A 12,811-nucleotide genomic window follows, 5' to 3' on the forward strand; every position below is an offset into this window, starting at 1 on the left:
AATCTAGTGAAAAACAGGGCCCACCTGGCTTGCCTGGCGTTGAGGCGTTTTGCCGATCGAATGTACTCCAAGTTCTTGTGATCGGTCCAGACCACAAACGGCTGGGCAGCACCCTCTAACCAATGGCGCCACTCCTCCAGGGCTAGCTTGATGGCTAGTAGCTCTCGATCTCCCACATCATAGTTGCTCTCTGCAGAGGTGAGACGGCGTGAAAAGTAGGCACAGGGATGCAGCTTACCTCCTTGCTGCTGGGAAAGCACCGCCCCCACTCCAGCGTCCGAGGCATCCACCTCCACAACGAACTGCCGGTCGAGATCGGGTTGGACGAGAATGGGCGCCGAGGCAAAGCGGTCCTTCAGATGGGCAAACGCACGTTGAGCCAGCCCATCCCAGCAGAAGGGAACCTTGGGAGAAGTAAGACGGGTCAGAGGCAGGACCAGTTTACTATAGTTGCGAACAAAGCGCCGATAAAAGTTCGCGAACCCCAGAAAGCTTTGAAGCTGTTTACGGTTAGAGGGGGTCGGCCAGTCAACAACGGCTTGAACCTTTGCGGGATCAGTCTTGAGGTTACCCCGATCTATGACGTGGCCCAGGAAGGAAACAGTTGAGACATGAAACTCACACTTCTCCCCTTTAACAAAGAGACGATTTTCGAGGAGACGCTGAAGCACTTGCCTGACATGGCGTCGGTGGTCGGCGACAGACTGGGAGAAGATGAGGATGTCATCCAAGTAAATGAAAACGAAATGGTCGATGAAATCTCGGAGCACGTCATTCACGAGAGCCTGAAACACAGCTGGAGCATTGGTGAGACCAAAAGGCATCACAAGATATTCGAAATGGCCCAGGTGAGTATTGAAAGCCGTCTTCCACTCGTCTCCCTCCCTAATCCTCACCAGATGGTAGGCGTTGCGCAGGTCCAACTTTGTGAAGATGGTGGCACCCTGAAGCAGCTCGAACGCGGAACTCAGCAGAGGGAGGGGATACTTGTTTTTAACTGTGATGGCGTTGAGGCCGCGATAGTCAATACAGGGCCGTAAACTTATCTTTTTTGGTGACAAAAAAGAAACCAGCAGCAACAGGTGAGGACAAGGGGCGAATGAGACCAGCGGCAAGTGACTCATTGATGTAATTTTCCATGCTTTCCCGCTCCGGTCGAGACAGGCTATACAACCTACTGGTCGGAAGCGGCGCGCCTGGGAGGAGGTCAATCCCACAATCGTACGGCCGGTGAGGGGGAAGAGAGCGTGCCTTATCTTTACAAAACACTTGCGCCAGGTCGTGATAGTCAGACGGTATGGAGGACAGATCAGGCGGTTCTGAAATAGTTTTATTGAGTGGTAGGTTCATGGCGGGGGTGGCGGCTTTTAAACAGGACATGTGACACTCCTCCCCCCACCCCGAAATACTCTTTTTCCTCCAATCAATCACAGGGTTATGTTGACACAGCCAGGGATAGCCCAAGACTAGTGGAGTGAGTGGGGCCTTAAAGACGTACAACTGTATGGTTTCAACATGATTGCCGGAAAGAGACAGGGAAATCGGTTCTGTGACATGAGTAATGTCTGGAAGACGCTGGCCACTAAGGGCTGTGACTTGGAGTGAATGAGACAGAGGCTCCGTGCTAAAACCTAACTTCAGTGCCAGCGAGGCATCAATAAAATTCTGTTCTGCCCCGGAATCAATCAGAGCGTCGAGAGAATGAGTCCTGAGACGAACCGTTAGCTTAGCCGCAATCATGAGACGAGGAGGAGACTGAGAACATGAGACCTCGCCCACCCGTACACTCCTCACTACCGGCGGGCGCTGTCTTTTAGCCGCGCCTGGCAATCCATGGCAATATGGCCGTTGCGGCCACAATAATAGCACTCACCGGCCCTCCAGCGACGATACCGCTCCTCGGGCGACAGACTGGAGCGGCCCAGTTGCATGGGCTGTTCACTTTCTTCCGTGCTGTCCAACGAGTGACTGCCGCTAGGCGCGCCCCCACCTGACGTCTCCATGCGCCCCGGGGGCCTCTGGGAAATGTAGTTTCCGATTCCCCGACGCGCCCGTAGGTGCTCATCCAACTTCACACACAGCGTAATCACATCAGACAAGGTCTTAGGAACATCTCTCATCATCAGTTCTCTCTTTAACTCATCACAAACATTATTCAGGAGAGTACTTATCAATGCCGACTGCCCCCAGCCAGTCTCTTCGGCCAAGGTCCAGAATTCGACCGAAAAATCCACCATACTCCGCCTCCCCTGCTTCAAATTTAACAGTCTGTGGGCAGCCGCCTCCGCTCCGGTGCCTCTTTCAAAAACACTCCTAAATTTGGTGAGGAAGTCCTCATAAGAAATGTCCGGGGCTGTTCTCAAAACAGCTTGCGCCCAGTTTAATGCGTGCCCGCGTAATAGTTGAACCATAAAGGCGATTTTGGCCCCATCTGTCTCATATGTTCTTCGTAACTGACGGAATTGTAGTGTGATCTGAGTCAAAAATCCACCACATTTATCGAACTCACCCGAGAAAGGCTCCGGCGCTGGTAACGATCGCTCCGGTGGTTCTGTGGGGGCCGGCGTGGGGGAAACAGGCGGAGCGGCTGCAGAGGGACTGGGAGCCGATAGCTGAGGAGAAACAGACGGAGGGGGTGAGGGTGGGCTTACCGACGGTAGACGTTGAGCGAGGGCTTGAGTGAGTGCGGCCAGTTGTTGATTTATGTGCCGAAGCATGTGTTCGTGGCGTTCCAGAATTGCCTCCGGGGTGAGGACGGGTTGCTGGGTGGGGTTTGAGTCCGCTGAGTCCATGATGGCTGGATCGTTATTGTTACGGTTGGAAGGAGGACTCAAGCGCAGGACTCCGGTACTGATGCTTACAAGAAGAGTTTATTTACAAGTCACCAGGTGTATATACAAGAATGTGCAGGGGGGTGTTATATACAGCTGAGTGGGGGAAGAAGGGGTCTCCAGGGAAGTCCAAGGGAAAGCATACGTTCTTCAGAATATCCACTCACACGATCACAGGTTCACACTCCAACACTGCCACACGGGAAACACACGGGGAAAAATCCAAGAGGTTCTGTAGACAGGGAGACAGGGTTAAGGACGATGCACAGAGGAAAACACTCTTCACTAAACTTGCTGTAGCTTTGACTTTACTAACGCGTGGTAGACAACGATCCAGCGACGAACAGCAGTCACCTCCTGGCTTAAATGCTGCTCCCCTTAATGAGACACCTGGGTCTCATCTCCCGAGGGCGTGGGCCAAGGGCATGAACCCACAGTGAGTTCCGCCCCGGCGAGAGAGAAGAGGAAGAGAAACAGAGAGGGCTGATCAGCGTGCAGCTGATCCGCCTGGCCGTGACAGTTTTTCTTTTTCTTCTTCCTGCCCTTCTTTCTTTGGAATATTTTGATCTTTGTAAATCTAATTTGGATTTTATTTTAGGTCAACTTAAACTGAAATTTTAACAGTAATAGTAATATTTTTGAAGCAGAGACTTACCAAAACATTGCACTGCTGCAAGATCAGTGCTTACTTTAGAGATGACTAATGACATTTTCACTACTAAAAGCTGTTGTGAAATTTAAAGACTACACTCTATATGAAGCCAGTCCCCAAGAGTGATATGAATACAGTGCTTGAGTTGGTCCCCTCTGTCATTGTTTCTACTAACTGCTAATTAATCTCTTCTTTCCCTGAAAAAATGTAAAGCATAACCAGTTTGACAAAATCACATTTGACTGCATACGGGCATAAAAACAGCTTTTGTGCATCCAGTGATAATCCCTTAAATGTCTGAGTAATGCGAGTCAGCATCAGTTGAACCAAGCAGCAACTTGCAGAGTTAGAAAACTAAACCAGTGTGGAAATATCAAAACCTACAGTTCCTTGAATTTCTTCAAAAAGCCAACCCCAAGTGGCTTACATACCTTTGTTAAAAGGTCCAGCTATGCTGCAGATATACCGTGTTTACAGCCAAGCAGAAAACATAGTTTTGGTTTAAAGATTGCGCAAACCACCGGGTGACATGATGGTGGCTTGGTCCATTTTTTTATACACAGTCCACTTTAGCTCTGGCAGAAGACTACAAGTTTGTGCCTGCAGAAATCTGGGAGTGTGAATAAACTAAATTAAGCAAAACTCTGGGAAATAGCTGCATGCATGCAATACAAAAGCTGCTTTTATGTTACTAAACTAGCTACCAGCCATGTAAGTAAGCATACACATTCTTTGCAGGCACACTTATGTATTGCGTGCCAGATTTTTGCTTGCTTAAATATTGCAGGTAGTGAATAACTGAATCATGTTTTCCCATCCCCTTTAAGCCAGAAATGCAGAACAGACTCTCTGACGCTCTGAGGCATAAGGGTTTATCAGTTTTGTTACTGTACCAAAGTTAGGTGATAGATTCAGTACTTGTTATCTTGTCAGCCTGTGGATATAACTGCTGATTCCTGATTCATGCAGCCAGCAGACTTTAGAGAAATCCTCTGCTGGAGTTACACACTTTTTTTGTGCTGTTATTTGTACCTTTTTGCAGTTTGCTTAAATATTGAGTTCAATAAAAGAGTAATCGGATATATTAAATCTCTCGAGTAGCATTGATGATATGATGATATAGATGAAAAAAAATGCACAAAATACAACAACGAAGTTTGACCGCTGGTGCAGTTACAGCATTCAGACAACAGTCTTAGCTTTAGGCTATGATATGCACAATTAGCACCCTTTTGATTTGGTGGCAAGATCAAAATATTGGCTCCTTGTTTGTTAATTAGGACAGTTGCCTCAGAGGAACAGAGCTATTAAATCAAGATAATTATCAGACAGTGCCCCATGACGAAGAGGAATGACAAAGGAACTTGTGGCCAGTAACCTTGGCAATGGATGAAGCAGCCAGTTGTGGTCAACAGGCAGGTTTTTTTCCTTTAATGATGTCATACCTGTGTATTCGTCTTTAAATTCAGCATCCTGTCTGCAGAAGTGTAGCTCAAAAATGTATCTTGTGTGTAATTTAATAAGGTCAGGCGAAAGTAATGAGCCCTTCTTTCTTTTTGAAAAGCCATTGCTTTCCCCCAGAGAACCATTTTTAGCTGCAGATGAGTTAAAAAAAAAAAAAAAAAAAACACTTTATAGTGCAGGTGTGATAATGGCATATGACTAATTCAAATACTCTACACGGATGCCTGAAATGAACAGAAGAGTGTTTTTATGAGCGGTGCTGACTGGCTGATTCATAAGATTAATGTGACAAGGACAAAAAAGAGAAACGAGAAACAGATAAGAAAAACATAACAACGAGAATTTTCTTTCAGAGGGCTCATGACCTTTAAATTGAATATTCCACATGACAACATCGTGATATTTTGAACTTTTCAGTTCCATTATAACTCTAATTTACTGTCAGTGTTGGCAAGATACGCACATGGTCCTCCTGGGGTGCGTTCTAGTGCTGTTATCTTTAAAAGAATATTAAGTGTTGTTACTGTTGCAGATGAGGTAAAAAAAATGTAATGACCCAAATCTGGGGAAGACCTTTGATTGTAAAGAACAAAGGAAGGAAAAGGAGCAGAGAAGAGAGAAGCAGTGCAATCCTTCTCTGTTTTCAGCCAGGAACTCACAGAGGAAGTGTCAATATGTCAGAGGCTGGATATAATCTTCTACATTGTGACGCATGGGGAGATCATGGTGCCCTGTCACCGGTAGTCCTTGTCATTGATTAAAGCTTTTCATCCTCCATTGGGCTAAGCTCTGGGCCGCGCGCACTTTGTCTTGTGACATGCGTAATTTCCTCCTCACAGTCTCCCCATCTTGATAGTGAGCTAATAGAAACTCTGTCCAGATCCACTTCTAATGAAGACAGATCCTCAGATGGCCAAGCAGTCTCATTTATATTACTAGTCTTTCAACTTGTTTTAAGTAGATTAGACATGTTCTATGCGACAACCAAAGAGAGAAGGGTGGGGGTGGGCGGTGGGGGGTGTAGGAAAAATAATTCATAAAGGGATTTCACAAGGCTTCATAATTTAAGCAACAACATAGCTTGGCTAAGAGTTTGCTTGATCGCTTTACAATTACGAGGGCTGTCATAAGAGATTGTAAATGTAATCAGAGAGTTGTAGATGTTCTTGGAGAAGTTCAGTTTAGTGTGGCTCAGTTGAGAGAATTGTAGAGGTGAAAAGTTACAATTATCATCATGATTGACGCCACATTAGCCTCACATTAAAATATCTAGCACATCTTTTTTGAGGGTAGAATGAGGAAGTGGGCAGCATATTCTTCTTCAACTTTGAATAAATTATTATTCTTATTTTTAAATAGGTGTCGATTAGTTTTCCTGGTGTCCTGCAAACACTTTCAGAACTGTTTTGGGGTTTTTTTTTTTTTTAAATAAGATGAGAAAATACTGAGATCAGTCATCTAATAACATTTCCTACGGACTGTATATTTTTGTGTAGGTGGTAGATAGAAAAACATATAACAGCACAAATATAGATAAAATCCTACACAAGTTATCTAAAGCTTGGCATGTTGTGCTTTAAGGTTGTATTTTTCCATTACTGCAGCAACTGACCTCAACCAGACTTACATTAGCCTCTAATGATCCTGTGCATCCCACTCGAGGCTCGGGGGAACGGGCAGCTCTCTGTCACAGACACTCTGGTTTAATGAGTTTGTTAACCAGTACTGCAAATAATAATTAAGTACAGCAGGTTTTTAGATAAATCTTTGTCTAACAAGTATCTTCACTGTAAAACAAACAAATTATACTAGATGACTAATCTGGTAGTCGTTAGTAATGTTGCAGTTTGTTTGTGATTTGTACTCAGCTTTGCAAATTTTTTGGTCATTCCATTGAATTGTATCCAGACATCTGGATGTTTAGACATTGTGCTGAGCCTATCACCTTGTCGCTGTTCCATTATGGGTGCTGTGATACCATAAGATCAAACGTTCTTGTTTAAAAATATCTAATAAAAATGTAAGTTTGTCTAAAATAATCTAAGTCTGTTTCCACAGACAACTGTATTTGTGTTGGCAGAATCTATTTTCGAAACAAATCTGATGGTGTGCTCAAAGTCCTCAAAAATTTGGACTCAAACAGTCCTGTAAAAATCATTATCAGATTGGTCTGACAATGTCAACGCTATCAGCCTCAGAGAAATCTGATGAAACAGATGTGATTTCTTCAGACTCTTAACCTGTGGATTAAAAGCTGTCACAAGATTACTCTGAAGTGTACTGCAAGAAAATTAAGAGTAAGACAGAAGTAAAACATACCCATTTACACCTTAAACATCAAAATGTGGAATCTGAGAAAATTAAGAGGAAATATATTTTTGGTTGAAGTGCCCTGAAAACCTGGACATCCAAAATATGACAAGGGACCCTTCTAAGGTGTTACAAGCCAGTAAGACCAGAATCCAAAATTTATAGATATATGCCCAGTTGTCGTATTTGTGTTTTTTCATATAAAACTTTTTGATCTGAAAAAAAATCTATAGAGGTGTTAAGTGCAGACTACCAGCATGGATTGGAATTAAAAAGAGATACTAAAGTAACCCAAAAGTTATACATACATGTAGTTTTGTATATGCTTTGGAGAAAAGTTGGTACTAATAAGGAGATTTACGGTTACTAAAATGTATTACTCATTAACTTGTATGTTGAGGTTTGCAAGCTAATATTTTTGGTTCTCCATGTTGTCACATTGGATGGCCCAAGTAGCTCTAAAGTTGCAATTTATGTTGTACCTTGTAGGCAAATACACTGGTCTAAATTCCAATAAACATCTAAGCTATTCCATTACATGCAGCACCACCAATCTGTCGGTGGAGATTATTCCAGAATTCAACCCTGTGGTCATTTATGAAGGGTGCAACTTTAGAGGAAATGTGTTGTGCATTGGACTGGTGGATGCTAAACCCTGCAAACACATTAACATCAAAGAAAACTAAACTCACCAATATATATGCATTAAACATTAGCCACTGATCTTTAGTTATCATTGCTGCTACAGAGAGAAGGCCACCAAACAAGGTGGTGAAATTACCCAGGAAAACATGCTGAACTCCATGGGGAAAAAAATCCATAAAATGGAAAATAATGAAATGACTTTCTGGTGAACTTTCAGCAGTAACCCCCTTCCTCCTCATAATTAAAACAATGCAGCAGGATAGCAGAAATCAGTGGCATATAATGTATACCAGAGCAATGAATGTATAAGGTGTAATAGATTGTGAAAGGAGCAGTCTGATGACAGAGATGGAGCATTTCATTAGAAAGGTCTGAATCAAGTCTGCACAGGTGGGTTTAGTGCAACGCTTTGATGGAAGACTGGAAGTTAAGAGTGCCTACACAGTACACCTGGAAGATGGCCTTTGGTTCACACAATTAGAGTTCCTTAGAGTCAGCACTATTTTGCATATTATTTAAATTTGGGGGGGAAAATAGCCAGACTTGTTCCTAGTGTTCAAAATTCTAATATAATCCATTGTTGTCTACTATTGTTCTTAGTATGCAGAGATATACAAAATACCAGTACAGCCATTCATTTAAATATCTAATTCAGTTCAGGTATGAGGAACTGACTGTGGACTCAAGTGGAGACACCAAGGAAAAGGCAGCTGAAGATCTGCAAGTGAAAACAGCACAAAACGGATTCATATAGGAACAGAAGTCATGTCACTTTGGCTAAAAGCATTTCTCTTCTGTACTGTGCAGGAACTTGGTTACTATTGATATGCAAGTAAAAGCCTAACTGACAATTATGAGAGCTGACCTTAGTGCATTATTGGTTCAGATTATATAAAATATGTTATAATGACTCCCCTACCTTCTTATACATGGGTTTTAGAAACTGAACATTTTAATTCAAAGAGAAGACTGGTTTCATGTGTGTTTGGGTTTGTTTTTTTTTTGGTTACCAAAAAGCCATGAAACTGCAAAAACAATTTCTTGTTTCAATTTCTTTAATAAGTAATTTCTTTTCGAAATAGTTCTTGATGCTTTGTGAAGAAAAGGTTCTATATAAATTCTATCTAAGCGTGCTTTTACTCTACTGGCAGCATGTTATGCAGACGACTGTAGATACTCATACTCCTTCATACATATTGACATTATTTTGAACCAAACACTTAAAATTCAATAAGACCTGTAGCCACTTTGTTGTTGTGTAATTTGGCACACCTCAGCCACCCGTCCACTCAAACCATTTCCGATGAGGCTTCGGCGAACAATAGCTGGATCAACTGAAGGGCCAGATGCATCTCCCAGGTCCTGTGTGAGGTCTTTACTTTGTTAGGCCTGACACTTTTGCTTTTGTCACCTACTTCTTTGGTTTCTCTAAAAATTTTAATGGCATGCCATTCCAAGATATGCCAAGGTTTTGGCTAACAGCTCTTTAGGAATCATCTTGTTGGTGCAAAAATCCTATTTTATGCCTGTCAAACTGTGTTATGTTTGGCATTTTTCATAGATCCAATGAACGAAATGAGAGCAAATTATATGTTTTTCCCAAAGGCTACTAAGAATAAAGTGTCTAAAGATACTGTTTAAATGGGTACTTTGCCAGGTTGTCTGTTATGTGTAGACACAACACTGATAACATCCCTGAGATGGGTGAAATTTTTATGCTTTAATGAAAGATCAGCATCAGTGGTTCAACAGATAAAAAGAAACATTCTTCTGAAAATGGTCAGGTACAAAGACTGGACTGAAAATTATGGACAAAGCAGCCAATGCTGAAAGAAATACTTTGAAAGACCTTCAAAACTAATGCTCAAGACTGCTTTAAAAATTACAAGTCTGTGTCTTTAGATGCAAATTATAAAGGAATAAAAAAGAAGAATTATAAAGAAAAAAAGGTGGCTCAAGACTTTTGCACAGTACCGTATGTCCTCCAAAACAAAACTAGAGCAACTTGTACAGAATTTTCCTTTTATGTGCCTTTTTATGCTTGTTTGTTTTTTCAGAGAGACGATGTATATTTTTATTCTTACAATCGAGTATGTTGGTGGAACCAGTAGTACTTAATCTAGCGGAACACCCAAATATATCAAATGCACTGCATGCCACGCACCGATATTTCTCTACATGGGTAAGACATCCAGAAAAGAAAAGCCTAAGGCATTCTAACAGTACCACTGAATGTGTGCGTGTGTTTCGAGTATTGCTCATATTATGGGGACCTAAATCTGTTTGCACAGTCAGATAATAGGAACAAGAAAGCAAGTAGTGTAGATAATTAAACTTTAATGTGAAGCCATGCCCACTGGGGTAATATTAGGCTAAGGTTACGTTAAGTTATCAGTAGTTAGGGCTAAAGTTAGACTAAGTCTCCATCATACATCAGTGCAATGTCTTAAGAGGTAACAAACACACAGCTGTGTACGTGCATTGTTCGGCTTCATGCTGCTGAGTTGTGAAGCAGCTGGGGTCTGGAATAGTGTTTGTATTGACTGAGGAGAGTCTACAGTGCCCCCATTAAAAAGTTGTAAACAAAGACAGGACACGGTGTGTAAGTCAGATGAATTTCAGGTATCTTGAATCATGAAACTGCCCACTGAAAATGCAACACACACCTGTGTACAAATCTGTAGACCTTCTTGTAGTAAGCAAGGAGTTTCCTAAAATAAACAGTAGATGGGCATCTTTTTAAAACATGTAAGCACTGTTATTACAGTGTAAGTAAATATGTCATATTTCCGTTATATTTACATGGGATGTTAGGCAATTAGGCATCTTAATTAAATGCTCGAACCAAGTAAAGTGGCTGCTTTTGACATAGAGAGCAGCTCTACTCCAAGGCCCTCTTGAATCACTGAACTCCTCACCATATCTCTAAGGGAGAGGCCAGCCACCCTTTGGAGAAAGATCATTTCTGCCGCTTGTATCTCCAAGCCGTTTTCTGCAATCACTACCCAGAGCTCGTGACCATAGGTAAGGGTAGGGACGTAGATTGACTGCTAAATCGACAGTTTGCTTTTGTGCTCAGCTCACTCTTCACCACAACTGACCAGTACAGTGTCTGCATCACTGCAACCGCAACCTCAATCCGTCTGTTAATCTCTTGCTCCCCTAACTCATGAACAAGACCCAAGATACTTAAAGGACAAACAGATCAGAACCTCCGCCAGACGTTCCCAGCACACCTTCATTATAGGTTTGGGTGTGCCAGGTCTTTCCAGCATCCTTCCCCATCACCTGATCCAACTCACCACCAGGTGGTGATCAGTTAACAGCTCAGCTTCTCTCTCTCTTACTCAGTTGTCCAGAACGATTGGAAAATCAATCATTGACCCGCAATGTTGGGTGTCTTGGTCCCACGTGCACTTATGGAGATGCTTATGTTTGAACACAGTGTTTGGACGAACTGTGGTTTGTAGAGAAGTCCAATAACAATATACCATTCAGGTTCAGTGCCATTGATCACATGAGCATTGAAGTCTCCCAGTAGCATGATGGAGTCACTGAATGGAGCACACTCAAGCACACCATTGCTATGACCGCACAGACTTATTAGGGCAGCTAGTTAACAAAGGCACCAGCTGCACATGCTTCCTCCAAATGGACTAGGAAGTAGAGCAAAAGGAACAACTGGGCCTACCTGATGTTGAAGCTGTCCGCAAGGGAATACACTCCTGGCCTGAATCTCCAACCATCGTCTGTAGAAGACATGAATGAAATTACTTACTTATTCCTTTCTTCTTTTTCTTATTTTCAGGAGATAAAATCAGGAGGTCCAATTCTTTGTGTGTGTTTTAAAAATTTATTTACCCAACACATAGATATTATACATGAAAGCTGGGACTAGTTGACATTGTATCCCTTGTGTTGCTTCTGCTTTAGTAATCAGGACTTGGTGTAGATACAGACATCTCATTACCAGTGAACTGAAGTGTCATATTCAGGAAGGGCAGGGGCAATGACAAGGATTCTCTGACTAATGGCTTCTAAAAGATCAAAACACCATTAACTTGACCTGCAGCGCACATAGTAGCCCTACAGACCCATTATGAAGCAAAACACAACAAGTGAAACAACTAAAGCCTCTAATGGCAGCCTCCCTTTACAGTTTAATGTTGTTAAACACAGCTCCGTGGATGTTGTTGGAGAGTGCAATATGATTGCTGTGCTGAACTGTTGACAAAGAGTGCGGGAGACGTTGAATAAAACATCATCCAACATGTTTGTTTTTTTGATTGCTTGCATGTTTTACTTGAGCTCATTTGCACCAGCCAATCAACTGTGAGCTGAGGTAGCTTGCATGCACTTCTGCAAAGTCAATATGTTAATGCATTTTGCTCAGAAGCAATACTACTGTGCTGCCTCATACTTATCCTAAGCTTCCTGTCTTGCTTCGTTTATATTAGATTGTGGAGATTTGACTTAGGCAAAACAAGCAGAGTGGGGGATTGCAAATAAATCATTTCCACTGTCTGCTATCATTATACCTATGTTGGTCTTTGAAGGAGCGTAGGGTATAGGATGAGCGCTTCCTATGAGGCATTTTCAGGCTAATTAGAAAATTTGATCTAAATGGTGGATCTATAAGCATTCCCTGTAGAACAGAACAGGAGCAAAAGGAATTAGTGCTTGGTTTGAAATCTTTTTGCAAGATTCGCTATGACTTAACAACTTGTCACGTCATGAAAACTGGCCAAAATCAGAACTATTTTTAAAAATCTTTTTTGACATTAAATGAATTTAGAATTTTCTCAGTCGCTGCAAAAGGCTCATCCATCCCACCCCGCTAGGCACATAATTGAATATCTCCTTGTGGTTCTTTCTTTGGAGCCAGTCACTGTGGCACACAAATTGTAAT

The 12,811-nt window shown here is 42.3% G+C and overlaps 1 protein-coding gene across 3 annotated transcripts in view; it reads right to left on the reverse strand.

Moving 5' to 3' along the window:
* Positions 1 to 12,811, reverse strand: part of LOC309696525 (metabotropic glutamate receptor 4-like) — a 210,765-nt gene that overhangs the window by 184,492 nt on the left and 13,462 nt on the right. For 2 of the 3 annotated variants that reach the window (XM_082517783.1, XM_082517785.1), the window contains exon 2: positions 11,594 to 11,651. The exons of the other annotated variant lie outside the window; for it this stretch is intronic. The gene's annotated coding sequence lies outside the window, so the exon portion shown is untranslated. The remainder of the gene's footprint in view (positions 1 to 11,593; positions 11,652 to 12,811) is intronic. 3 annotated transcript variants of the gene reach the window in all.

Source organism: Aulonocara stuartgranti (assembly GCF_965226115.1).
Source record: "Aulonocara stuartgranti genome assembly, chromosome: 20".
In the NCBI taxonomy this organism is placed as follows: domain Eukaryota; kingdom Metazoa; phylum Chordata; class Actinopteri; order Cichliformes; family Cichlidae; genus Aulonocara; species Aulonocara stuartgranti.